Raw genomic sequence first — 25,477 nt, 5'->3', positions numbered from 1 at the left:
CTCACAGATCTATCTTTCCAGATGTTCCAGAGTTTGGTAGTGCTTGTGCATGCCATTGCTAACCTTCGCCTTATTTCCTTGCTGCATTTGTTTGTGTCATTTAGTTCTGCACCAAGGTATGTATATAAAGGAGGACACTTGTTCAATCTTGTCGTTTCCAATGTAGATGTCAGTTTGAATTGCAGTTTTGCTTATCATCATAACTTTGATCTTTTTGCCATTTATCAGCAATCTAAATTCAGCAGAGACTTTTGCAACATTATTGAATGGTGCTTGTAGGTCTTCTTCTGTTGTGGCTAGCAGGGCTGTGTCATCTGTGTATCTCAAGTTACTGATGGTTCTTCCTCCTATTTTAATGCCAGTGTAGTCTGGAATTGCCAGTCTGATGATCGTCTCAGTGTAGATGTTAAAAAGGTGTGGAGAAAGGATGCAGCCTTGGTGGACTCCTTTACCATTGCAGAATGATTCAGTCTCACCAGATGTAGTCCGAAGGCTGGAGGATTGCGTAGCATACAGTGTTTCTGGAAGAGCCACTAGGTGTTGTGCCATTGTTGACCACAGTTTGGTGTATTGAACACAGTCAAATGCCTTTGAGTAGTCTGTGAAGCAGATGTACAGGGGGGTATTGACCTCTCTTATTTTCTCAGTAATTAGGCGCATGTTGAGGAGCTGGTCCCTGGTACCTCGGCCACTCCTGAAGCCAGCCTGTTCCAGTGCAATTTCTTTATCTATGTAGTTCTTTAGTCTCTCAGAGATGATTATGAGTAGAACCTTCCTAGCGTGTGATATAACACAATTGTTCTGTAATTACTGCACTGCAGGAGGTCCCCTTTCTTGGGAATTGGAATGTAGACACATTTGCACCAGTCTGTTGGCCATTTCCCAGTCTACCAGATTGCGCAGACAACACGGTGCAAGACGTGGGCCATTGAGGTGCTTGTTGCTTTCAGTAGTTCTGCTGGTATGTTGTCTGGACCAGGTGCTTTATTCTTTTTAATCTTCTCGATTGCTCTTTCTACTTCTGATAGTAGTGGCTCGGGTTCATATTCTAGTGTTGTCCAGTCAATGGCTTTGTCACGGTTTTCATTCTCAAGATTTTTATAGTGTTTTTTGGTGTACTCGAGCCACCTTTCCCTCACATCTGCATCTTCTGTCAGAATTTTTCCTTCGTCATTTTTGATTGCACCAATTCTTGGTGTGAAGGTGCTGGTAACTTCTTTTACTGCAGCATAATCTATCGTGCTGTTGCCTTTGATGGCCTCATTTTCCATGTTGCAGCAGAACCTTCTATTAATAATAAATCAACACTCTGCATTCTAGCTGTGGTCTCACCAATATCCAAAAGTACTGTAAGTGACATCTAACCTCCTTACTTTGGTATTCAGTTCCCCAAAGCAAAAAAAAAACATTTTGCTAGCTTTCCTAATTAATGTACACTTCCTCATCTACCGCACAGTGCCATAACCAGATATTCTGCAAAGCATTGACAGCAAATAAAGACTTTTCAACTGAAAGCACAAATAGAGTGCTACTCGCTCAACACCAATTAACAGACTACACTCAATTTAATAAGGAAACTGGGTGTCATTTTTAGGTTTCTTCTGCAAACTAAGATTTTTTGGTCAAATTATGCAATTGCTATTCTCCAATCATGTGGGGGTGGACAGTTTCACACTTAGGGCAAGTACACAGTGAAACTAGTTTGAATACCAATGTACTAAAGATTATACCTTTCATAAAATAAAACACTGTATGTGTGTTTTTTTTAAAAAAACTTTCATTATAAGCATAGCAACAGCCCCTGGAGACAATGGAAATTGTTGTGATCTGGTCTATTATACAAATGGAGAATAAATTTTCCTGCATTAACTACTGTATTGCCATTATAGGGATGTCCATTTGCAGGCTCCAGCTTTTTTTGCCATATTACGTTTGCAATGCTCACTGCATTAATCAAATAACTGCACGCTGATGAAAACAGGCATTCAACAAATACTGCAGGGTCAAGAGTGGATTTAAATGGTCTCAGCACCCTCCTCTAATTCTTTATACTGACTACCCTCCCATTGACATATTTTTTTTATTCCTCACATATGTTGCTTAACCTGCTGAGTTCCTTCAGCAAGCAATATGTTACTCCAGATTACAGGATTTACAATCCCTTTTGTCTTCACACTGGATTAAGCCCGTCCTTTCTCCCACAGTTTCATACACAGTCTCTTGTGTTTCCTCTTAAATAATTATATGGTGATTCAAATGCTACAGCAACTAAGAACAAAATGTAGACTGAGAGCTATTGTTCCATATGAAAGCTCAGGAAGACAAACTATGTCAAAGAGGATTGATTTATGGGCCTTTATGATTAGAGGGAACAAAGAACACAGGTAAAGCAGCACTGGGACAACTAATTCTAATCGGATAGAGAGAAATTGGTATGTTTCTGTAAAGACAAGAAATTAAAATATATAAACCAAATAAACAATATACAATTGAACAATTGTTAGGAATAAGAGAATATCAAAATGAATAATGGAATGCAGGCCTAAAGGAGGCCTGAAATTCAACTGAGAGGACGTGAAGTTTCTGAAGACCTTCTGAGGCCAACCCCACCATCTTTGAGGATACAAGTCTGGAATGTGATGTGATCCATTTACTTGAATAATATTCTGAAAAATCACTCAGAGAGCATAATACTACCACGAGCAAAGTCTGCTGCACTGGCACCATCCAACAACCTAAACATTCATTGCCTCCAGTACCAGTACTCTGAAGTTTCAAAATCAGGTTTAATATCACTGGCATGTGTCATGAATTTTATTGTTTTGCATAGGCAGCAGTTCAATTATAAGTATACATTCTGTATATTAAATATACAGTATATTAAATAAGTAGTTCAAAAAGAGAAGAAGAAAATATACTGAGGTAGTGTTCGTGAGTTCATTTGGTCCATGCAGAAATCTTTTGTGGAGGATAACAAGCTTCTCCTGAAATGTTGACTGTGTGTTTTCAGATTTCTGGACCTCCTCCTTAATGGTTGCAATGAGAAAAAGGCATGTCCTTAATGATGGATGCTGCTTTTTTTGAAGCTTTACCTTTTGACATTGTCCTTGATGTGGGGAGACTAGAGCCCACAATACAGCTGGCTGTGTTTACAACTTTTGGCAGCTTTTTGGATCCTGTACAGTGGTCCCTCCATACCAGATGATGATGCTTTCAACCACATCTCATCCATTTCATGCACGTCTGCTCTTACCCCATCCTCTTGCCACCCTATCAGGGATAGTGTTCCTCTTGTCTCTCCAAGATTTGCAGGATTTTTTTTGACATTTCTAGTCTAACCCTACATCTAAGGAAGCTGCCTGTATGTGGGTAGAATAAAATAAATGTAGGATTGTGCAAATGTGAATATGTTTGGTGATAGGATCCCTTTGGAGATTGCGGAAATTGTGGAAGATGATGTATTGGAGTGGAGGCTCATGAGATAATAAGTAAGGACAAGAGGAAATCTATCATTGTAAAGGTGGCAGGAAGATTGGGTGAGTGCGGATGTTTTAAGGGAATGGAGGAGATGCGGGAGAGGGTAGCATCTAATGTGGAGGAAGGAAAACCCTGTTCTTTGAAGAAAGAGATGTCCTGGAAAGGAAAGCTGCATCCCAGGAACAGATGCAGCAGAGATGAAGGAACTGAGAAAAGGTAATAGCATTTTTATAGGAGACAGGTTAGGAAGAGGTATAGTCAAGATAACTGTAGGAATGAGTAGACTTATAAAAGATGTTGTTGATAAGTTTATAAAAGATTTTCAAGTTATAAGCCTTTTCACACATCCAATTAATAGAACTAAAAGAGCAGCTGTTCTAGAATGTGATGTACTGTACCTGTGATACAGTTTGTGAAATGCAAACAGAAGTGCAAGAGTCAGTTTCAAAGTACCAAGCACAGAAGTAATCAGCACATGACAAGCTTCTGCAAAAAGCCAATGTGATAATGACCATATAATGTAAAGTGATATTTTATGAGTGAAGAGTATCATGTGAACACTAAATGATAATTACTCTGTTCCTCTTTGAAGTATTGTTCTCTTATCAATTATGAGAAATGGTTATACAAATGTGGAAGCACACTAAGGTGTGGTTTTTAATGAATCCTCAAGACAGGTAATGCAGTTATTGTCATTGAAAAATAAATATTAAGTGAAGTAACTACAAAGAAAGAAATATCAAGAATTTAGAAAGCCTAAATTACATATTTTGCAGATCATTAAACATGGTATTAGAGAAAGAAAGCACAAGATCCTCACTGGCAAAGACATATTGCCCATGGACTAGAAAGCAGTTAATGAGAAAGCTTTGTTTAACAAAGGAGAAAGAGGATAGAATGAGTAATTACTGGGCAGTTGGCCTAACACTGAATGTGGATAAAGTACTGGAAACAATTCCAAGGGACAATATATTTGTCATTTAGAAAAGGCACAAATCAAATGGATTTGTTAAAGCAAGGTTGCATTGAGTAAATTAAATGATTTTAGGCCATTAAAAACATAATGGATGAGAGAATCGTGTTTGCTGTACATTGTTTTATTCAAACCTTAGAGAATTCATATAGTCTCTGAGAAGTAACTTGAACACATGAGATCCATTGAAATGCGACAAGTTGAGAGGAAGTACATATTGGTCAGCAGGTATTTTAGTAACTTTAAGATACAATGCTGTGAGTTATCACATGGTTCAATAATCAAGGCTCTTGCTTTAAGTGGTCATACATATTATAAAATCAAAGTTTAAACTTAAATCCAAATTTAAAAATTAGATGAAAAAATATTTTTAAAAAGTTGGCAGAAATATAAAACTGCTATTTGAATGAAAGTTTTAAGTTATCAGATGACTGCAAAAGGGACAGAACAGTGGTGATGAATTCAATCCAGAGAACAGCATAATAATGCCTCTGACACAGCAAACAACAAAGGGAATACACAATAAATCACACTACATTGAGAACCACATTAATACAGGACTGTCTGAGTACATCGCCACAAATCACTGAGGGTACAGGGATAGGTAGAGGCGATTCAAGTCCCAATTAGGATAATTTCCTATTTTGATCAAGGCAAAGCAGTTGTGTCAGAACTTTAAGAAAAAGTACAGTTCAAAAAAAGGATGTACAGCACTGGAAGGGGTTCAGAGGAGATTACTGTGGATTTTGTTAGAACTGAGGACATTGGATAGGCAGACATTGTTTTCTTTGGAAGAGAGAAGGCTCAGGAGATCTATAACTGAGATATATAAAACATTGATCGGAGGGAAAAAAAGAATAATTTTGATCCCTCCAATTGATAGATCAAATGGATAGTTGAGGAGATTGTTTTCCCACTCAAAGGAGAGTTGAAAATCTGGAATTCAATACTTGAAAATATGGCAGAGGATCATAAACTAGAATATCTATATGAGTTTGGACATATGCAAAATGATGTCCTACACTGTATATTTCTATGAATCAGAACTCAGAAGTAAGTTCAGTAAAAATAACATTGACATCCTATGAATCAACCTTATGAAAACTGTCTCCAATGCACATATATCCTTGCAAATTTGCCAAGAGTACTGCAGACCTAGTCTCACCAACCATCTGCATCATCATCTACATACTTTAGATCTTGATTTCAAACTTCTGTTTCATCATTCTTTTGTGAAGTATGGCAACTATTGATGGGAGAAGGAGAAAGGAGGTGTTTCCAATTCAAGATCTGCTATGGCTCAAATTTGCATAGCTGAATGGTGGCAGCTTAACGGATCATCATTTGTTGACTGAGCTTGGCTTATCAGGTAGCTCTAACTAAACCCAATCTTCCAAGGTCAACCTGCATCCGTACTACACTGTAATTAACTTCAGCTGACAAGTTCAAAGGCAACAATTAAAGATGCCGGGATGTCACAAAGTCTTTTGAATGTCAAAAGACCACATCTGAGCCAGTATTTCAATTTCTTTTAAAAGATGACCAGGACATTTTCACTACTGCATGCCATTTTTTATACTTTAAGGTACTTATAAACAAGGAAATATTTAGTCAGCCGTAAGCAACACACACAAAAGGTCATCAGGCAGCATCAGTGGAAATGAATAAACAGTTGATATTTTTGGGCCGAGACCCTTCTTTGCTGCAAAGTCCTTAGGGATACTCTGAAGAAACCCAAAACGCACTCTAAAATGCACACCTTTTTAAAATGGCAAAGCAGTAACATTGATATCAAATGACTTTAAATGGAAACAGTGAGTCTAAAACCTACCTTATTTCTTGGAAATATTGGTGATATTTCTTATCTGACTTGAGGCAACCCATTCATTTGGGTGGAGGAAGTGTTATGTTCCTAGTAAACAGACCACATTGTGACCTTATACAATGCAAAGCCACATGATCTGCACATATATCAAGGAATGCAAGGTGATAAAATAAATTGTGTTTATTTATTAATTTTTTAATAGAAATTTTTGAGTGTGTATTTTTATCCTATAGCTCAAATAATTTGGTAGTGATTTCCCAATTCTATAAGGATAGACTTGTGTTACCTGAACAGCCATAAATGGGTGGGGGGAGGGGATGCCTATAATCAAATGTTCTGAATAGCCAAACCTATAAAGGGATTCAAGTATTGTAAATGCACTGAATTTTACTGACTTCTGAAATATCAGAATTAAATGAACCATGAAAAGATAACAACATCAAGATGAAACCCTCAAGTTATTGCAATGTTTGAGCTGGGTACTGATTGACACATGATGCCAGCAGTAAATATGTCATTTAATTTTCTGTACAGAAAGAACTACTCAATAAGATATCGAACTTCATAGGTTGACAGCATCTCAGGGGTAGACACAAACAATAAATTCTTTATCCATACTCCGCGTCCAGTATTTACTGTAAAGCTCTAAGATGTCTATTTACATCTGATCAAATTAAACGTAGTTTACACAAACTTTAAATCTATGCCATTGGCTTGACTCGCCTGCTCATTGTAAAAGCCTTCCCGTGTGTACTTAAACGAATCTCGATCATGGACAGTACATTTACTTCAAAACTCCACTCATCTGTTCTTTGCTACAAGGAAAGCAACTGCAGCTTTTCCAATTTAATCTTGCACATAGCAACTTGTATTTTTGTAACCATTCTGGTAAGTCTTGTTTCCTTCCTTGATCCTTCTGGGCGATGACGAGGATTGAACACAAGATTCTGGCATTTTATGAAGCTTCAACATATATTTCTCCATTTTTTGTATTTAGGTTTCTATTTTAAAATCCTAGGATTCCATTTGCTCTAGTAACTACTCTCATGAAATGTACTGCCACTTGCTTAGATTTATTTAAATAGTTGTGCTCAGTCTTTGTTGCCCCCCCCCCACCCCCCACATTCTTTTTGCCAAGTTTCTCTTTATATGGCTCTGTGTTGAACTCCATCCGCTGCATCTCCACCTCTTCTGTCATCTTGTATCATTCATCTTCTTATAGATTATTCTCTTTATTCTCCTAGTTTGGTGTCAAATGTGAATTTGGAAACAGGACCTTGTATACCAATGTCCAAGTAATTAATGTACAAGTGACACTAGTACTGACTCCTGCAGAACGTACTCTCAACCAATCTAAAAAACAATCATTTAACACCACTCAGCTTTTTGCCATTAAGAATGAGATGACGTAAAGAGCAGGAGCTGTTAGTGGGCATATAATAAAAACAACTATTTTCCTTAACCCTTGACTCCCTATAGACTTAAAATGTATGGAGGCCTTGTACAGCTTCAGTTACGTCTCCAGAGCTGTACATGGCAGAACATTTCAAAAATATTACAATCCACCAAAGATGAAATTCCTCCCATCTCCAACTTGAACAGGAAATCTCTTCTGAAACTATTCTTTCCAATGTTAGCTTTGCCTGCCGGTGAAGTATCTTAAAAAAAAAAATCCTGTCAATTTCAAAATCAATTTGCTGTCCATCTGTTGTTGCTGAAACTTCAACTTCATAAGTTTCAATATTTTGCAGAAGACTCAACTAAAGTCCTTCTAATCAATATTTACTACATAACCTTGATCAACATTTCATTCTCTTAAAAATCTAAATCTGACTAGTACATCATTACTTGCTTAACAAAAGGCAGCTCTCCTAAGTGAGTCAATAATTCTCAAGAGCCTATCAATAATTCTCTCACCACTATTTCTAAGTTTTCTGACCACCAATGTTACACAACAGCAATAGCTATTGTTCCCGGGCATGCCCATGCACAACAAGCATGTTTAAATACAAAATTAAAACATGATCTGACCACAGAAAGTTAAGAACTTATGACTTTATGTCTGAGCCGAGCCAAACCCAAAACCTTGGTCCTATATGCAGATGCCAGAAATCCTGAGCAACACACACAAAATGCTGGGAGAACTCAAGTCAGGTATTTTGGGCGAAGACCCTTCATCAGGACTGCAAAAGAAAGGGGGTTGAAGCCAGAATAAGGTGGGGGGGGGGGAGGTGGCAGGGGAAGGAGTTCAATCTGGTGGGTGAAGAGTGAGACGAGATGAAGGGGAAGGTGGTTGGGTGGAGGAGGAGGGATGAAGTAAGAAGCTAGGAATTATAGACAAAAGAGACAGAGAGATGAAGAAAAAGAAATTTTATAGGAGACGACAGAAGATGGAAGAAAGGGAAGGAGGAACAGACAGACAGACAGACATACTTTATTGATCCTGAGGGAAATTGGGTTTCATTACAGCCGCACCAACCAAGAATAGTGTAGAAAAATAGCAATATAAAACCATAAATTATTAAATAATAATAAGTTAATCATGCCAAGTGGAAATATGTCCAGACCAGCCTATTGGCTCAGGGTGTGTGACATTCTGAGAGAGGAGTTGTAAAGTTTGATGGCCACAGATAGGAATGACTTCCTATGACGCTCAGTGTTACAACTTGGTGGAATGAGTCTCTGGCTGTTCCTGTGCCTAACCAGTACATTATGGAATGGATGGGAGTCAATGTCCAAAATGGCATGCAACTTGGACAGCATCCTCTTTTCAGACACCACCGTCAGAGAGTCCAGTTCCACCCCAACAACATCAATGGCCTTACAAATGAGTTTGTTGATTCTGTTGGTGTCTGCTACCCTCAGCCTGCTGCCCCAGCACACACCAGCAAACATGATAGCACTGGCCACCACAGACTCGTAGAACATCCTCAGCATCGTCTGGCAGATGTTAAAGGACCTCAGTCTCCTCAGGAAATGGAGACGGCTCTGACCCTTCTTGTAGACAGTGTTCTTTGACCAGTCCAGTTTATTGTCAATTCATATCCCCAGATATTCGTAATCCTCCACCATGTCCACACTGGCCCCTTGGATGGAAACGGGTCACCAGTGCCTTAGCCCTCCTCAGGTCCACCAACAGCTCCTTAGTCTTTTTCACATTAAGCTGCAGATGAATCTGCTTGCACCATGTGACAAAGTTTCCCACCGTAGCCCTGTACTCAGCCTCATCTCCCTTGCTGATGCATCCGACTATGGCAGAGTCATCAGAAAACTTCTGAAGATGGCAAGACTCTGTGCAGTAGTTGAAGGAAAGGCACCAAATGAAGGGCAAGTGACAAGGGGTGAGAAGGGAACCAGAACAGGGAAAGGAAAAAGAAAGAAGGAGAAGGGAGATAGCACTGGAAGTTAGAGAAATTAGTGCTCATGCCATCAGGCTAGAGACTACCAATTCATATGAGGTGTCCTCCAACCTGAGTGTGGCCTCATCACAGCAGCAGAGGATGCCATGGACTGACACGTTGGAATGGGAATAGGAAGTTGAATTCAAATGGGTGGCCACCGCAAATTCCTGACCTTTCTGGTGGACAGAGCAAAGGTACTCAACCATGCGATCCCCCGATTTCTATTAATATTTCTCTCACCATTGTTTCTGAAAGTGTAGAGGAGGCCACGTTAGGAGCATGGGACAGGAGGATGAGGTGAAGGCAGATGTTTGGGGAAGAATGGACATATGGCTGAGAACATCATTGAAGGCTTCTACCCTCTTCCTTTCCAGTCCTGACGAAGGGTTGCTGCCCAAAATGTCAACCATTAATTCCCCTCTATAGATGCTGCGTGCTTTACCGAGTTCCTCCAGGTAGCTTTATATCAGGTAACCAGGTTCTGCATAGTGAAGCAATGCATAGAAAAATAGTTACTGTTTCACATGCCATCTGCATTCTTCCAGCTGTATACTTAGATTTAGAGATACAGAACAGCAAAAAGCTCTTCTGGCCCTCCAGGACCACAGCACACCTGGCAGAAACCCATAGGGTCACAGGGAGAATGTACAAACTTCTAACAGATTATGACGGAATTGAACAAAAAGGATGGGTTACACTTGAATCCTAGGGGGACCAATATCCTAGCAAGAAGGTTTAATAGAGCTGTTAGGGAGGATTGAAACTAATTTGGCAGGGGGATGGGAACCGGAATGATGGAGCAGAGGAGAGGGAAAACAGAAATAGATCTAAGGTGGTGAGCAGTAAGGATGTCAGGAAGGACAAGCAGGTGATGGAGCAAATTTGCACCATCGGGATGAGTTGCAGTGCAATCAATGCAAAAAGTACCAAATACTGGACTTAAGGTGTTATACTTAAATGCATGCAGCATAAGGAATAAAGTGGATGATCTTGTTGTACAGTTACAGGTTGGCAGGTATGATATTGTGGCCATCACTAAGCCGTGGCTAAAGGATGCATGTCTCTGGAAGCTGAATGTCCAAGGATACACGGTGTATCGGAAGGATAGGCAGGTAGGTAGAGGGGGTGGCATGGCCTTAATGGTAAGAAATGATATTAAATCGTTAGAAAGAGTTGACATAGGATCAGAAGGTATAGCATCTTTATGGGCTGAGCTAAGAAATCACAGGGGTAAAAGGATCCTGATGGCAGTTATCTACAGGCCTCCAAACAGCTGCAGTGATGTGGACTACAAATTACAACAGGAAATAGAAAACGCTTGCCAGAAGGGCAGTGTTATGATAATTGTAGGGGATTTTAACATGAGAGTGGATTGAGAATATCAGGTCAGCACTGGATCTCAAGAGAGAGAATTTGTAGAATGTCTACAAGATGGCTTTTTAGAACTGTTTGTTGTTGAGCCCACTAGGAGATCGGCTGTACTGGATTGGGTATTGTGTAATGAAGCACAGGTGATTAGAGAGATGGAAGTGAAGGAACCCTGAGGAGGCAGTGATCACAACATGATTGAGTTCACTGTGAAATTTGAGAAAGAGAAGCCGAAATCCGATATGTCATTATTTCAGTGGAGTAAAGGAAATTACAGTGGCATGACAGAGGAACTGGCCAAGGTTGACTGGAAAGGGACACTAGCGGGAAGGACGGCAGAGCAGCAATGGCTGGAGTTTATGCGAGAAGTGAGGAAGGTGCAAGACAGATATATTCCAAAGAAGAAGAAATTTTCGAATGGAAAAAGGATGCAACTGTGGCTGACAAGAGAAGTCAAAGCCAAAGTAAAAGCAAAGCAGAGTGCATACAAGGAAGCAAAAATTAGTGGGAAGACAGAGGATTGGGAAGTTTTTAAAAGATTACAAAAGTAAACTAAGAAGGTCATTAAGAGGGAAAAGATGAACTATGAAAGGAAGCTAGCAAATAATATCAAAGAGGATACTAAAAGCCTTTTCAAGCATATAAAGAGTAAAAGACAGGTGAGAGTAGATATAGGACCGATAGAAAATGATGCTGGAGAAATTGTAATGGGAGATAAGGAGATGGTGGAGGACCTGAATGAGTATTTTGCATCAGTCTTCACTGAGGAAGACATCAGCAATATACCGGACATTCAAAGGTGTCAGGGAAGAGAAATATGCAGAGTCATAATTACGACAGAGAAAGTACTCAGGAAGCTGAATAGTCTAATGGTAGACAAATCTCCTGGACCAGATGGAATGCACCCTCTTGTTCTGAAGGAAGTAGCAGTGGAGATTGCACAGGCATTAGCAATGATCTTTCAAAAGTTGATAGATTCTGGCCTGGTTCCAGAGGACTGGAAGATTGCAAATGTCACTTCGCTATTTAAGAAGGGGGCAAGGAAGCAAAATGGAAATTATAGATCTGTTAGCTTGACATCGGTGGTTGGGAAGTTGTTGGAGTTGATTCTCAAGGATGCGGTTACGGAGTATCTGGAGGCATATGACAAGATAGGCAGATCTCAGCATGGTTTCCTTAAAGGAAAATCCTGCCTGACAAACCTAGTGCAATTTTTTGAGGAAATTACAAATAGGCTAGACAGGGGAGATGCAGTGGATGTTGTGTATTTGGATTTTCAGAAGGCCTTTGACAAGATGCTGCACATGAGGCTGCTAAACAAGATAAGAGCCCATGGAATTATGGGGAAATTACATACATGGATAGAGCGCTGGCTGATTGGCAAGAAACAGAGAGTGGGAATAAAGGGATCCCATTCTGGTTGGCTGCTGGTTACCAGTGGTGTTCCACAGGGGTCCGTGTTGGGGCCGCTTCTTTTTACGCTGTATATCAATGATTTGGATTATGGAATAGATGGCTTTGTGGCTAAGTTTGCTGATGATACAAAGATAAGTGGAGGGGCCGGTAGTGCTGAGGAAACAGAGAGTCTGCAGAGAGACTTGGATAGATTGGGGGAATGGGGGAAGAAGTGGCAAATGAATTACAATGTCGGAAAGTGTACGGTCATGCACTTTGGTAGAAGAAATAAACAGGCAGACTATTATTTAAATGGGGAAAGAATTCAAAGTTCTGAGATGCAATGCGACTTGGGAGTCCTTGTGTAGGATACCCTTAAGGTTAACCTCCAGGTTGAGTCGGTGGTGAAGAATGCGAATGCAATGTTGGCATTCATTTCTAGAGGAATAGAGTATAGGAGCAGGGATGTGATGTTGAAGCTCTATAAAGCACTGGTAAGACCTCACTTGGAATACTGTGTGCCGTTTTGGGTTCCTTATTTAAGGAAGGATGTGCTGACATTGGAGAGGGTTCAGAGAAGATTCACTAGAATGATTCCAGGAATAAGAGGATTAACATATGAGGAACGTTTGACTGCTCTTGGACTGTACTCCTTGGAGTTTAGAAGAATGAGGGGGGACCTCATAGAAACATTTCGAATGTTGAAAGACATGGACAGAGTGGATGTGGCAAAGTTGTTTCCCATGGTGGGGGAGTCTAGTACAAAAGGACATGACTTGAGGATTGCAGGGCGCCCATTCAGAACAGAGATGAGAAAAATTTTTTTAGCCAGAAAGTGGTGAATCTATGGAATTTGTTGTCACAGGTGGCAGTGGAGGCCAAGTCATTGGGTGTATTTAAGGCAGAGACTGATAGATATCTGAGTAGTCAGGGCATCAAAGGTTATGGTGAGAAGGCGGGGGGATGAGACTAAAGGGGAGATTGGATCAGCTCATGATGAAATGGCGGAGCACACTCGATGGGCTGAGTGGCTGACTTCTGCTCCTTTGTCTTATGGTCTATGGTCTTAACCCGAGTCGTTGGCTGGTGTAGAAATTGCGTTATACTACCATGCATGCTGTACCATGGACAGTTAATGATCATGTCCCATGGTAGTGAACCTTAGTGCATTTATTCATAAAGAGCTGGCTCAGTCCAAGGACATAATTCATTTGCTATATTTGATGTTTTGTAGTCACTTGGCAATGTTCCTGTGCCTAGGCAGCAATGAAATATTAAAGTTCAAAGTACAAAGAATGTATAATATATATAACCTTGAGATTCTCTCCTTACAGGCAGTCACAAAACAAAGAAACCCAATAGAACGGATCAAAAAAATGCCTCACCGCAACCATCCTGCACCTTTGAGACTTCATTTCTCACCACAAAACTGTAAGGTTGTACAGGCGGTTCAAAAGCTCGACTCCAAAAGGTAAGTTACAGACTATTGATTGCAGTGATTGTCAAACACCCAATGTGCAGAAAGAAAAACGAATCACACAAACGATAAAAATAAGCAAATAAAGTTCAGAACTGAAGCTCATGAAAATGAGTCCACAGCCACAACGCCAATCACAACCGATCTAGGAGCCAGTTAGTCGCAGGCTATGGCCTCAGTTCAGCACAAAGATGAGTAAGCTTTGTACAGCAGCTAGCTGAATTCTGGCCCATCCTGCGCCTCCAGCTCCATCACACTGACCTTTTCAATCTGTGCTAAAATCAGCCAAACAATGGATTGTTCCTTGCTCTCAGACCCAGGCCCTGCCCCTTTGAGACATTCTCTCACCCGGGCCCCGTCACCTGAACTCTGCCCTGCCTTGATTCCGTCGCTTCAAATCGCCTCCAAGTTGGGCCCAACAGCCAAACATTGCTCTTGGGACTGGACCCCACTGCCTCGATTCAGCCTGTCTATGCCACAACTGTCTTGCGCCTTTGAGACTTAATTTCACACTGCAAAAATGGCAATTTATACAGGCAGTTCAAAAGCTCTGAAAGGGAAGTTATAGGCTATTGATCACTGTGATCGTTTAAGAAAAAGTGTGATTAATAAAGTAGTTAATAGTTATTTTTATTGCCAGCAAATCACGCTGTGCTCACCAATGCCATCTTAAACTGGAAGCACATCTTATGCTACATTATGAAACATCATGCAAGTCATATTACAATCTGCACCACAACCACTCATTTTACTCCATCCTAGGATGCTATCCTCCAGACCAGGTAGCTTGTTTCCTTAGCCTTCAGCAAATGCTCTAACACTACCTCATCATCAATTTCCATCCCGGCCATTACTGCCAACACTTAGGAGGGTTAATGGCGCCTAATGGCAACTCCTTTGCTTGCATCTACGGAAACAGCTCTATTTCCATCTTTAATATCTCGATTTTCCCACTTCAGGGTGCTTTTGAAGACCCTAACCTGGAGTTACATGCCGACTACGGTTCTTCGCGGGAGTGGGACCAGTTCTCAGGGTTCCATGATCGGCCGTTGTTGGTCAGCACACCGAAGGCTCAGCCTAAGAGTTCGGCTTGGATTCGGAAGCCTCAGATCTTGGGGCTCTAGAGACAGGCGGATCAAGGGTCGGTGTCACAACAGGAGACTCATGTGTCATCAGAGGAGCTGGGCTATTTGTGACTGTGTGCCTGGAGACCCAGGATCTCTGTGATCTTCAGGCACAGAGCTCAAAAAAGCGATGTTACAGACTTTTAACATCATAAACCAGCAAGCTATATGTTATGTCTCCCCGCTCGCTGGGAAAATGGAGACATCTCTTCCTCTCTCATTGGGGAGAGAGAGAACCTGTGGTATGTCAAATACCAGGTGAAACATGAAGTCTTTGGGGTATCCGCAAGTCTGTGTCTTTGGTATTGTTTTGCTTATGCTTGAGTGCTCTGTGGTGGTGCCGATGCCGATGGTTTTTTTGCCAGTGGGGGAGGGGGGATTGAAGCTCGCTGCCACTTACGGGAAGGAGGGGGAGCTGTGGGGGGGCCTTTGGGGTTCTAACATTTAACTGTTGTTCATTGTTTGGGGCACTCCTCTGTTTTTCGTGGATTGTTGCGAAGAAAAAGCATTTCAGGATGTATATTGCATACATTTCTCTGACATTAAATTGTACCTTTGAACTTTCCCTTCCAGAATGTGAGAGAGGATAGTGAGTGGAAGAATAAAGGACATGTGGGGACTACACAGTTCCGGAATAATAAGTGTGTAGTAGAGAAAGGTGAGTCGGAACAAGTGATAAGGAGGACACATGTCCAGAGGGATGGTCTGACGGAACATGGCGTTAAATGTGTTGAAAGAATAAGTAAATTTAGGAAGGACAACAAAATTCTAGGGGCGTATAACCCGATGGGAGTTCGGGGAACTGGGTTAAGCACAATAGGCAGAAATTCAAACAGAGAGAGGAGAAATGGGCTAAAAATTCTATATCTGAATGCACAAAGTGTCAGAAATAAGGCGGATGAGCTTGAAGCTCAGGTGTGAATGGGTAACTATGATGTTGTTGGGATAACGGAGACGTGGCTGCAGGGAGATCAGACCTGGGAAATGAATGTACAAGGGTATACGTGCTATCGTAGGGACAGAAATGTGGGCAAAGGGGGTGGGGTAGCCCTCTTGGTGGGGAATGAAATTCAGTCCTTTGCAAGGGGGGACATTGGGTCAGGAGAAGTAGAGTCTGTGTGGATAGAACTGAGGAACAGTAAGGGCAAAAGGACCCAAATGGGTGTTGTCTACAGGCCACCAAACAGTAGCATGGATATTGGGTGCAAGTTGAATAGGGAGTTAACATTGGCATGTTGCAAAGGTAATGTCGCAGTAGTTATGGGGGATTTCAACATGCAGGTGAACTGGGAGAATCGGGTTGGTGCTGGACCACAGGATAGGGAGTTTGTAGAGTGCCTATGGGATGCATTCTTGGAACAGCTTGTACGAGAGCCGACCAGGGACAAGACTATTCTGGATTTAGTGTTATGTAATGAACAGGATTTGATAAGCGATCTCGCAGTAAAGGAGCCATTAGGAGGTAGTGATCACAATATGATAAGCTTTTATCTGCAATTTGAGAAGGATAAGGGCAGCTCGGAGGTGTCAGTGTTGCAGATGAACAGGGGAAACTATGGAGCCATGAGGGAGGAGCTGGCAAAGTTGACTGGACGGATAGCCTAGCAGAAAAGAAAGTGGAACAGCAATAGCAGGTATTCTTGGGGATAATGCACAAGGTGCAAAATCAGTTCATCCCCCAGAGAAGGAAGGATTCAAAGGGGGAAAGGGGCCACAGTGGTTGACAAAGGAAGTCAGAGATTGCATAGCATTAAAAAAAAGGAAATATGATAGAGCTAAGGTGAGTGGGAGGACAGATGATTGGGAAGTTTTTAAGGAACAACAGAACATAGCTAAATAGACAATACGGGGAGAAAAAATGAGGTACGAACGCAAGCTAGCCAGGAATATAAAGGAAGATAGCAAAAGCTTTTTTAGGTATGTGAAGAGAAAGAAGATAGTTAAGAACAATGTTGGGCCCTTGAAGAATGAATTGGGAGAAATTGTTATGGGAAGCAGAGAAATGGCAGAAGAATTTAATGAGTACTTTAGATCTGTTTTCACTAAGGAAGACACAAGCAATCTCCCAGATGTATGGATGGGCCAAGGACATAGGGTAACAGAGGAAATGAAACAGATTGACAATTAGGAAAGAAACAGTGATGAGTCGACTGATGGGACTGAAGGCTGACAAATCCCCAGGTCCAGATGGTCTGCATCCTAGGGCACTAAAGGAGGTGGCCCTAGAAATTGCGGATGCATTGGTAATCATTTTCCAATGTTCCTTAGATTCAGGATCAGTTCCTGAGGATTGGAGAATGGCTAATGTTATCCCACTTTTCAAGAAAGGAGGGAGGGAGAAAACAGAGAACTATCGACTTGTCAGCCTGACATCGGTGGTGGGGAAGATGCTAGAGTCCATTATTAAGGATGAAATAGTGGCATATCTAGATAGCAGTGATAGGATTGGGCCGAGCCAGCATGGATTTACCAAGGGTAAATCATGCTTGACTAATCTGTTGGAGTTTTTCGAGGATGTAACCAGGAAGTTAGATGGGGGAGATCCAGTGGATGTAGTGTACCTCGATTTTCAGAAGGCATTTGATAAGGTCCCACATAGGAGATTGGTGGGTAAAATCAAAGCTCAGGGCATTGGGGGGGGGGGGGGAAGACATTGACATGGATAGAAAACTGGTTGGCAGATAGAAAGCAAAGGGTAGCGGTGAATGGATGTTTCTCGGAATGGCAGGTGGTGACTAGTGGGGTGCCACAGGGCTCAGTATTAGGATCACAGCTGTTTACAATTTACGTCAACGATTTAGATGAAGGCATTGAGAATAACATCAGCAAATTTGCTGATGATACTAAGCTGGGTGGCAGTGTGACATATGATGAGGATGTTAGGAGAATTCAGGGTGGCTTGGATAGGCTGGGTGAGTGGGCAGATACTTTGCAGATGACGTTTAATGTGAATAAGTGTGAGGTTATCCAGTTTGGGAGTAAGAACAGGAAGGCAGATTCTTATCTGAACGGTGTAGAGTTAGGTAAGGAAGAAATACAAAGAGATCTAGGAGTCCTTGTTCATCACTCACTGAAGGTGAATGAGCAAGTGCAGCAGGCAGTGAAGAAGGCTAATGGAATGTTGGCCTTTATTACAAAGGGAATTGAGTACAACAGCAAGGAAATCCCCTTGCATTTGTACAGAGCCCTGGTGAGACCACACCTGGAGTACTGTGGAGTTTTGGTCTCCAGGGTTAAGGAAGGACATCCTGGCTGTAGAGGAAGTGCAGCGTAGATTCACGAGGTTATTTCCTGGGATGTCTGGACTGTCTTACGCAGAGAGGTTAGAGAGACTGGGCTTGTACACGCTGGAATTAAGGAGATTGAGAGGGGATCTGATTGCAACATATAAGATTATTAAGGGATTGGACAAGATAGAGGCAGGAAATATGTTCCAGATGCTGGGAGAGTCCAGTACCAGAGGGTATGGTTTGAGAATAAGGGGTAGGTCATTTAGGACAGAGTTAAAGAAAAACTTCTTCTCCCAGAGAGTTGTGGGGGTCTGGAATGCACTGCCTCAGAAGGTAGTGGAGGCCAATTCTCTGGATGCTTTCAAGAAGGAGCTAGATAGGTATCTTATGGATAGGGGAATCAAGGGATATGGGGACAAGGCAGGAACCGGGTATTGAGAGTAGATGATCAGCCATGATCTCAGAATGGCGGTGCAGGCTCGAAGGGCCAAATGGTCTACTTCTGCACCTATTGTCTATTGGGGCATTACCATCACCACCTTTCTCTGGAAAGATGGACATTTTTTAACATTATTAATTTTTGAGGCTCCAGGCATCACTGGTAATACAGGCATTAACTTCCCATTCCTATTTACCCTCAAAAAGCCGCTGACAAGACAGACCCTGAGCTGCTGCACCTTTTCTATGGATGGTATCCCAAGATGCTGTTGGACTTAGGGGATTTACAATATTGATAATTAAGACCAGCAATATGTTACAAAGTCAGAATGATAACTGACAGAGTAAGATATGCAGGTGGTGGTGCACCTACTGCCTTTTCTTGTCTCAATAGAGTCAGAGTAACCTAGTCAAGCAACTGAGTAAGGTATTATGTGGATGCCACACACTACAGCTACAGTAAACTAGTATAAGGCAGTCACTTGGTATTCAGCCAGGCTTAAAACACCATGCACTGATTACTTTTTACCTCTAGTTAACTCTACACTGACTATCAGCAATTTAACAAAAATGAAAATGTTTCATTATTCTTGTGACATGCTCTTCAATTTCATTCACCGTTACTTTTTTTTCAACTTATGTCCATTTTTGTCCCAGAAATATACATCATCAATGATTCCAATTCCTCAAAGATTGTGATGTAGTTTATTCCACTCACCTTCAGGATGATCTTTCTTTCTTCAAAAAGACAGTTCTCCATCCTTCGATCATCTCTTCACATGTCCTTGACTTAGCTATGACAAGATGCGATCCATGGACTCCTTTTCTCAAACTAACATATGCCTACTTTCGTCTGACAACTTTTTCCCAAAAGCATTGAATTTGCTGGTTATCTCTCTCTGTTGTCTATTGCTACAGAAAAATCCTGCGAACTCAACAGCGCAGTGAGTGTTAAATCAAGCTTCAGAAAGATTTATTCCCAGACTGGACTTCAGCAAAACGCACAAATTTCTCCATGGGAAGAAAAGAAACACACGGATGAGTAGGCTATTTGGCACCCCTTCACAGCCCTGCTATTCATTAAGCTCATGGCTTTTAGTTCACATGCCTGAACTAAACCCTTATCCTTTAATATATTGCACAAAAATCTATTTATCTCCGTCTTTAAGACATCCCATTCCCAATATATTTGCCAATTGACTGTTCTCTATCACCGAGCCTCTGCAGCCCTTTTGGGAAAGAATTCCAAAGATCACCATTCTCCAGCTGAAGAAATTTCTTCTCATTTCAATCTTAAAATTTACCCTTTATGGTGTGACACATTGCTGCTAGGAATGAGACAAACAGATAGAGTCTAGATGCAGTTACAAATGTGCCACATTACAATTGAACCATGTTTCTCTAAGGTAGGAATCCTAAATGCAGCCAAACAGAATACAAATTAAATGGATGTGTATTTTGTTGAAGACAATGTGTATATATTGTTCACGACATGCATTATCAGTATGAATTCTGAGATTCACAAGGCTAAATCACATTGAATACTCTTGTCAAAAATTTTACATCAATGGTCAATTTATAAATGTATCAATTTTCAATGAAATATCACCATTATATTTAATAAATTCCACAGTGATAAGAACTGTAAAAGAAGCCATTTTCTTCAATTATCTGTAAGTAGTTGTTACTGATCTATAAATCAGTGGACTTAGAGAAATCACACATGGACTCCAAATACAAAATGAATATACATCATCTGATAATCAGCCTCCTGCAGCCAAACAAGGAAGAGAATTATAATTTTGCATTAAATAATTTCATAGTTAACTTATTCATTATGTAACACGGTAGTTAACGTTGAAGCTTTCTGAGCTCCAACAACCCAGGTCAATCTGAAATTTAGGCACCATCTCTGTGCAGTTGGCATACTTTCTGTGTGATGGGATGAGCTTTTCCCAGGTCTCTGGTTTTGTCCCACATTCCAAACATGTGCTGGTAGATTAACTGGCCGTTGTGAATGACATTTCGTGCATGTGAGTGTCAGGGTATCAGAGTGGAGTTAATGAGTGTGTAAAAGATGGTTGAGGATGCTCCAAGGGCTAACACAGACATGATGGAATGAACACCCTTCAATGCTGCAAGGAAATAAGAGAAACATATGAGAGTTCTTGTGAGCAAGGAGAAATAAGACCAGTAGAAAAGTGGATGGCAACTCTCCTGATAATGATTTACTTTAAAAATACCAGCTTAAAATGTGAGTAAAACTATGTGATCAATGGATGATCTTTCTGAAATGCATAATCATAAATAGATTCTTGTCACTTCTCAATCAGCAGAGAGGATAACCCTTCCCAGTTCTTCAGACTAAATTCAGCAAGCAAGCTCTGGATACAAGATCAGTCTCATCTAGCACTTACTAGTGGCAAATGATATTTCTATTTTCACCACCTAACATCCATCTATAAATTGTCTTTAAAATGGAGCCTTCATTTCATTTAAAAAAATTCATACTTAAGTCTTTAAAGTTTAACAGAGAAGGCTCATAGGTGACCATTGAACTACATGGCCAGCAAGGAGATATGAAAGCAAATGACCAAACAGCTGGGAGCAGAGGTAGGTTTTGACAAATGTCTCAATCCAGAAGAAAAGCTGAAAGGTAGACAGGTTTGCTGGAGATTATTAAGACTTTCAACTGTGTCAGCTGAAGACATCACTTGTGAAGGATCAGATTTAGAATCCAAGAGCATCTTAGAAGGTTGGTGGAGGTTTCATTGCATGTTGAGAAAGATGACACTGTAAGCCATAGCAGATCACAAAACAGAGGGTCGATAAATAAAAAAAAGAACTTCATGCAAGTTTCTGTACAGGCAGCAGAATTTTGGAAGAACTCAAGAAGAACAAGGAAGGCCAGATGGGAATGTAACTAAACTAAAGGTAGCAAATGCAGCAAAGAGCTTCAACTGATGAACTGAGCCATGACCAAGAATGGTGATTTTAGGAGATGCATTAAGCAGTTTAGGAGATACAAAACCCCTCTTTAGGTCAAACTGGACTCCAAAGGTTGGGACAAGTCATATTCACTTTTAGACAGTTAACAAAGGGAAGGAAAGAGTCAGTAATAGAAAAGAGATAGTGATGAGGCCTGAAGACAATGAGTTTGGTCTTGCCAATATTTATCTGGAGGCAAATTCTACTTTATTTTAAAGGTGGTTTTAACGTAGCTTCTAGTTTTCTTACACGGTCCCAATGGGGAATTGTGATATTGCAACTTGGGTGTAAACAAAGTCATACCCAATTGTAATGTTAATGACAACTTTTATCTTTAAACACAACTGGCAAAAATCTAAAGTTTGAATTATCAGGATAAGCCTCAATGTTTTGTAAAAGGGAAATTGCATATGGTTAATTTATTGGATTGTGTGAAGGGATGAAGGAACATGATAAAGAGCTGAACTAGGATACTTAAGAGGCATTTGACAAGGTGCCACATCAAATATTATTTCCGAGAATAAAATTTCTTGGGTTGCATAGACTGCAGATCTGCTGGTTAAATTAAACTACATTTGGCATAAATGGATCCTTTTCAGGTTAGCAAGACGCAATGAGTGAATTTTTAAAAGCTTAAGAAATGACTTAGATAAACACTTGGAAGGCATCCTAGCTAAATTTCTAACAATACCAACGTAATAGAAAATGAAAGTTTGAAGAAAAACTCTATGATTACAAAGAGATACAGATGGATTGAGTAGGCAGAGATCTGGCAAATGAAAAATAATATGGAAAAATGTGGAACTGTTCATTTTGCCAAGAAAAAAAAATACATAACCTGAATGGTAATGGATTTTAGTGGTCCATGATACAAAGATATCTGGGTGCCCCAGTACATGATTTGGAAAGGCTAGCAGACACGTAATTAGGAAATCTAAAATAATGTTGTTGTTTATTGCTAGAGAAATTGAAAAGAAAAATAAAAGGGTGCTTCAGTTATGTAGGACACTGGCAAGAGCACATCTTGGAATATGGCACCTTGTCGGCATCAAAATGCCTACCATACTGTAATCTTCAATTTCTCAAAATAGAGATGAACGATCTGTATTCTTGGATTCAGATTTAAGGTGAAAAAAGTGTATCCTCGAGACTGGATAAAAAATTAAATGAGGCCAGAGGTAACTCAAGTGTCAATTTTGCTACAATATTATACATAGAGAAGAAAACACACAAGCTAAACAAGACCTACATTGGTGACTACTGGAACCTACTTAGTTTGAATATCATTAAATAATTAAATACTCCAGTATTAGCAAAGACAGAACTGAGAGTACATACCCTAACATTGTAATTGAGGTTTCTATATAAAATATACCAAAGAAAGTGCAATGTTTATAATAAAATAGATACAAAGAAAAAGCAGAGAGCAGGACCACAAATGAACTACAAAGTTTCCGAGCAAAGGAACCCAATTCCGAGTTGAACAGAGAAGTTACCAGCACTCCGTACACTCAGTAAAAATGGCTGCAAAAGCTCAACTGGCTATGAATCTATAGTTGCATGGGCACATTTCAAGGAAGAAGTTCATAAGTGGCTAGACAGAAAGAACAGAAAAGTGCAAGGAGTATGCACAAAGGATACTGAAAAATCTCCAGCTCTGAGGAACAAAGGACAACCAGGAAGGCATGTTAAGTAAGGTAAATAAGTTACTCCTTAAAAGAGTGTTACTGAAAAATGGAGCTAAAAATTGGAAAGAAATGACCAAGATGAAAAAACTTTTATAGAAAGAAAAATTGTTCAGATGCTATTGGCTTTGGTTGAGAGTATTTGGCTTTAATTATGCACACAGTTATCATATCTGTGTCCAAAGCATTTTATTCAACACAAGAATTTCTTCCTTACCCAGGGAATCCAAATAAATTACATTTCTCCTCCTTGCATTAATGTGAAGACCACAGTACATTCCAAGAAATACCTACCTTGGGAATCTCACCCTCTCCAGCCAAGTTAGTGAGGAACCAGAATGCAGTGTGAATTCCTACTGAACATCATTTGGATGGGAATTTCACCTGTTAAGCTCTGTCATGCAAGCCTGAAAACAGAAAAATAAACATCAAGTTTTCATTCAATAACACTGAATTAATTTATTCAGAACCTTTCATTAATCGTAAATCTGAATTGAAACCAATTTAACAGTAAGTCAGATCAAATAATGTTCACATTAATATTTAAATACTCTAAGTTAGCATCAAAAGCTCACTAAATTATTTAAAAAGAAATAAGATTACAGTTTAATTATAGAGGGCGACCAGCATTCCGGAAAAGACTTGTGGAGGGAGATAATTGCAGATCTGCCATCAAAAGGACATAATTTATCTCACAGGCAGCTATATGCTGTTCATGAATACTTATCTTGAAGGAACAACCTGTGACTACATAAACTAGTATATAAATGCTATTTTTAATCAGGAATGCTCATTTTCAGGAGTTGGCTCTTTTGAAAATTATCTTCCATCTCCTTTAAATAGAAGGACTGCCATTTATACCAAATACAAACAAGAAGGGTGGACCTCCAAATGACACAATTCACAACTTGTTCAATGGCTAATGTTCAGTCTGCTTTCCCATACTTTCTTACTACCATGTCCATGCATTAACTTGGGGTATATGCCTTTAAAATAGAATAGAGTGCCTCAGGATACACAATCCTTTTTCAGTACAAATCCCTAGTTGGAACATACATGGGTCAGCATAAGAAATCATGACTCTCGAAAATGCCCCCAAATTCAGACTTACAATAACAAGTATGTGTTGAGATGACAAAATACAATCTTGCAGTTAGAATCTGGAGGAATAAATTTACTGCACAGTTGAACTGGATGGTTAGACAGAATACTTCACACCATCCTAGTCTCCAAACCACAAATAGACTAGTGTCATCAAAATTTACATCACAGGGCATCATTTGTCCTACTGTTTAGAGGTGCCATAGAATGTGCTAATATGATGCACAAGGATGATGACAGAAAGGAGAGGAACTTCCCTATAAAAGATATGCTGAACAAGTGACCAACTAAAAGTCTTTAAAATAGGAAAGGAATTTAGAAGGAAGATGCTTCTAGTTGGAGAGATACCAAAACTAGGGAGCATAAATACAAAGGCAAACTACTCTGGATGCCAGAAGTCTGAAATAAAGCAACAACCACTGTAAATAATGCACAGGTCACAAAGCAATAGTTCAGGCTTATGAATTTTCAAATGTTCTCTTAACTGCTTCTTTCCCCACAAGTGGTACCAGGCATTTTGCTACTTAATGACAACATGCAATGTGCTAGTGCAGGGAGTGGCTGTGGAAAATAATTTAAATTCACTTAAGAAGAATCCAGACAAGCTTATTGATAATTCAACAGAAGGACACAACATCAGGGTTGAAAAAAATGGAGATTCACAAGAACCAAAATGCTTGCATTGATTATTTGGGCGAAATTGACTGGTTTTGTGCTGTATGCTTAATATCGTCCTCACTGAAGAAAAGCCCACTAAAGGGATAAAATAATCATGATGGGGATAAAATAAGAACAATTACACAAATCCAAAGAAAGGCCATAAAGGGGTTCGGGGAATTCCCAAAGGAAACAATGGATTAAACAGCAGCCTGTGATGGTAGAAGGCAGGAAATAAGACACAGGTCAATGAGATGTGCAAAGTACTTAACCACGCTGTTGTTTAGGCAGTGTTGCAGAGAGAATGTATAGTACATGACGGATAAGCAACTGATGTG

The 25,477-nt window shown here is 40.2% G+C and overlaps 1 protein-coding gene across 7 annotated transcripts in view; it reads right to left on the bottom strand.

Annotated features, from left to right (window-relative positions):
- LOC132406451 (EVI5-like protein) overlaps positions 1–25,477 on the bottom strand; it is a 255,316-nt gene that overhangs the window by 198,505 nt on the left and 31,334 nt on the right. For all 7 annotated transcript variants that reach the window (XM_059992145.1, XM_059992147.1, XM_059992148.1 and 4 more), the window contains exon 2: positions 23,676–23,788. The gene's annotated coding sequence lies outside the window, so the exon portion shown is untranslated. The remainder of the gene's footprint in view (positions 1–23,675; positions 23,789–25,477) is intronic.

The sequence above is a fragment of the Hypanus sabinus genome, chromosome 16 (assembly GCF_030144855.1).
Source record: "Hypanus sabinus isolate sHypSab1 chromosome 16, sHypSab1.hap1, whole genome shotgun sequence".
NCBI lineage: Eukaryota > Metazoa > Chordata > Chondrichthyes > Myliobatiformes > Dasyatidae > Hypanus > Hypanus sabinus.
This window is presented reverse-complemented; position numbering and strand designations above follow the sequence as displayed.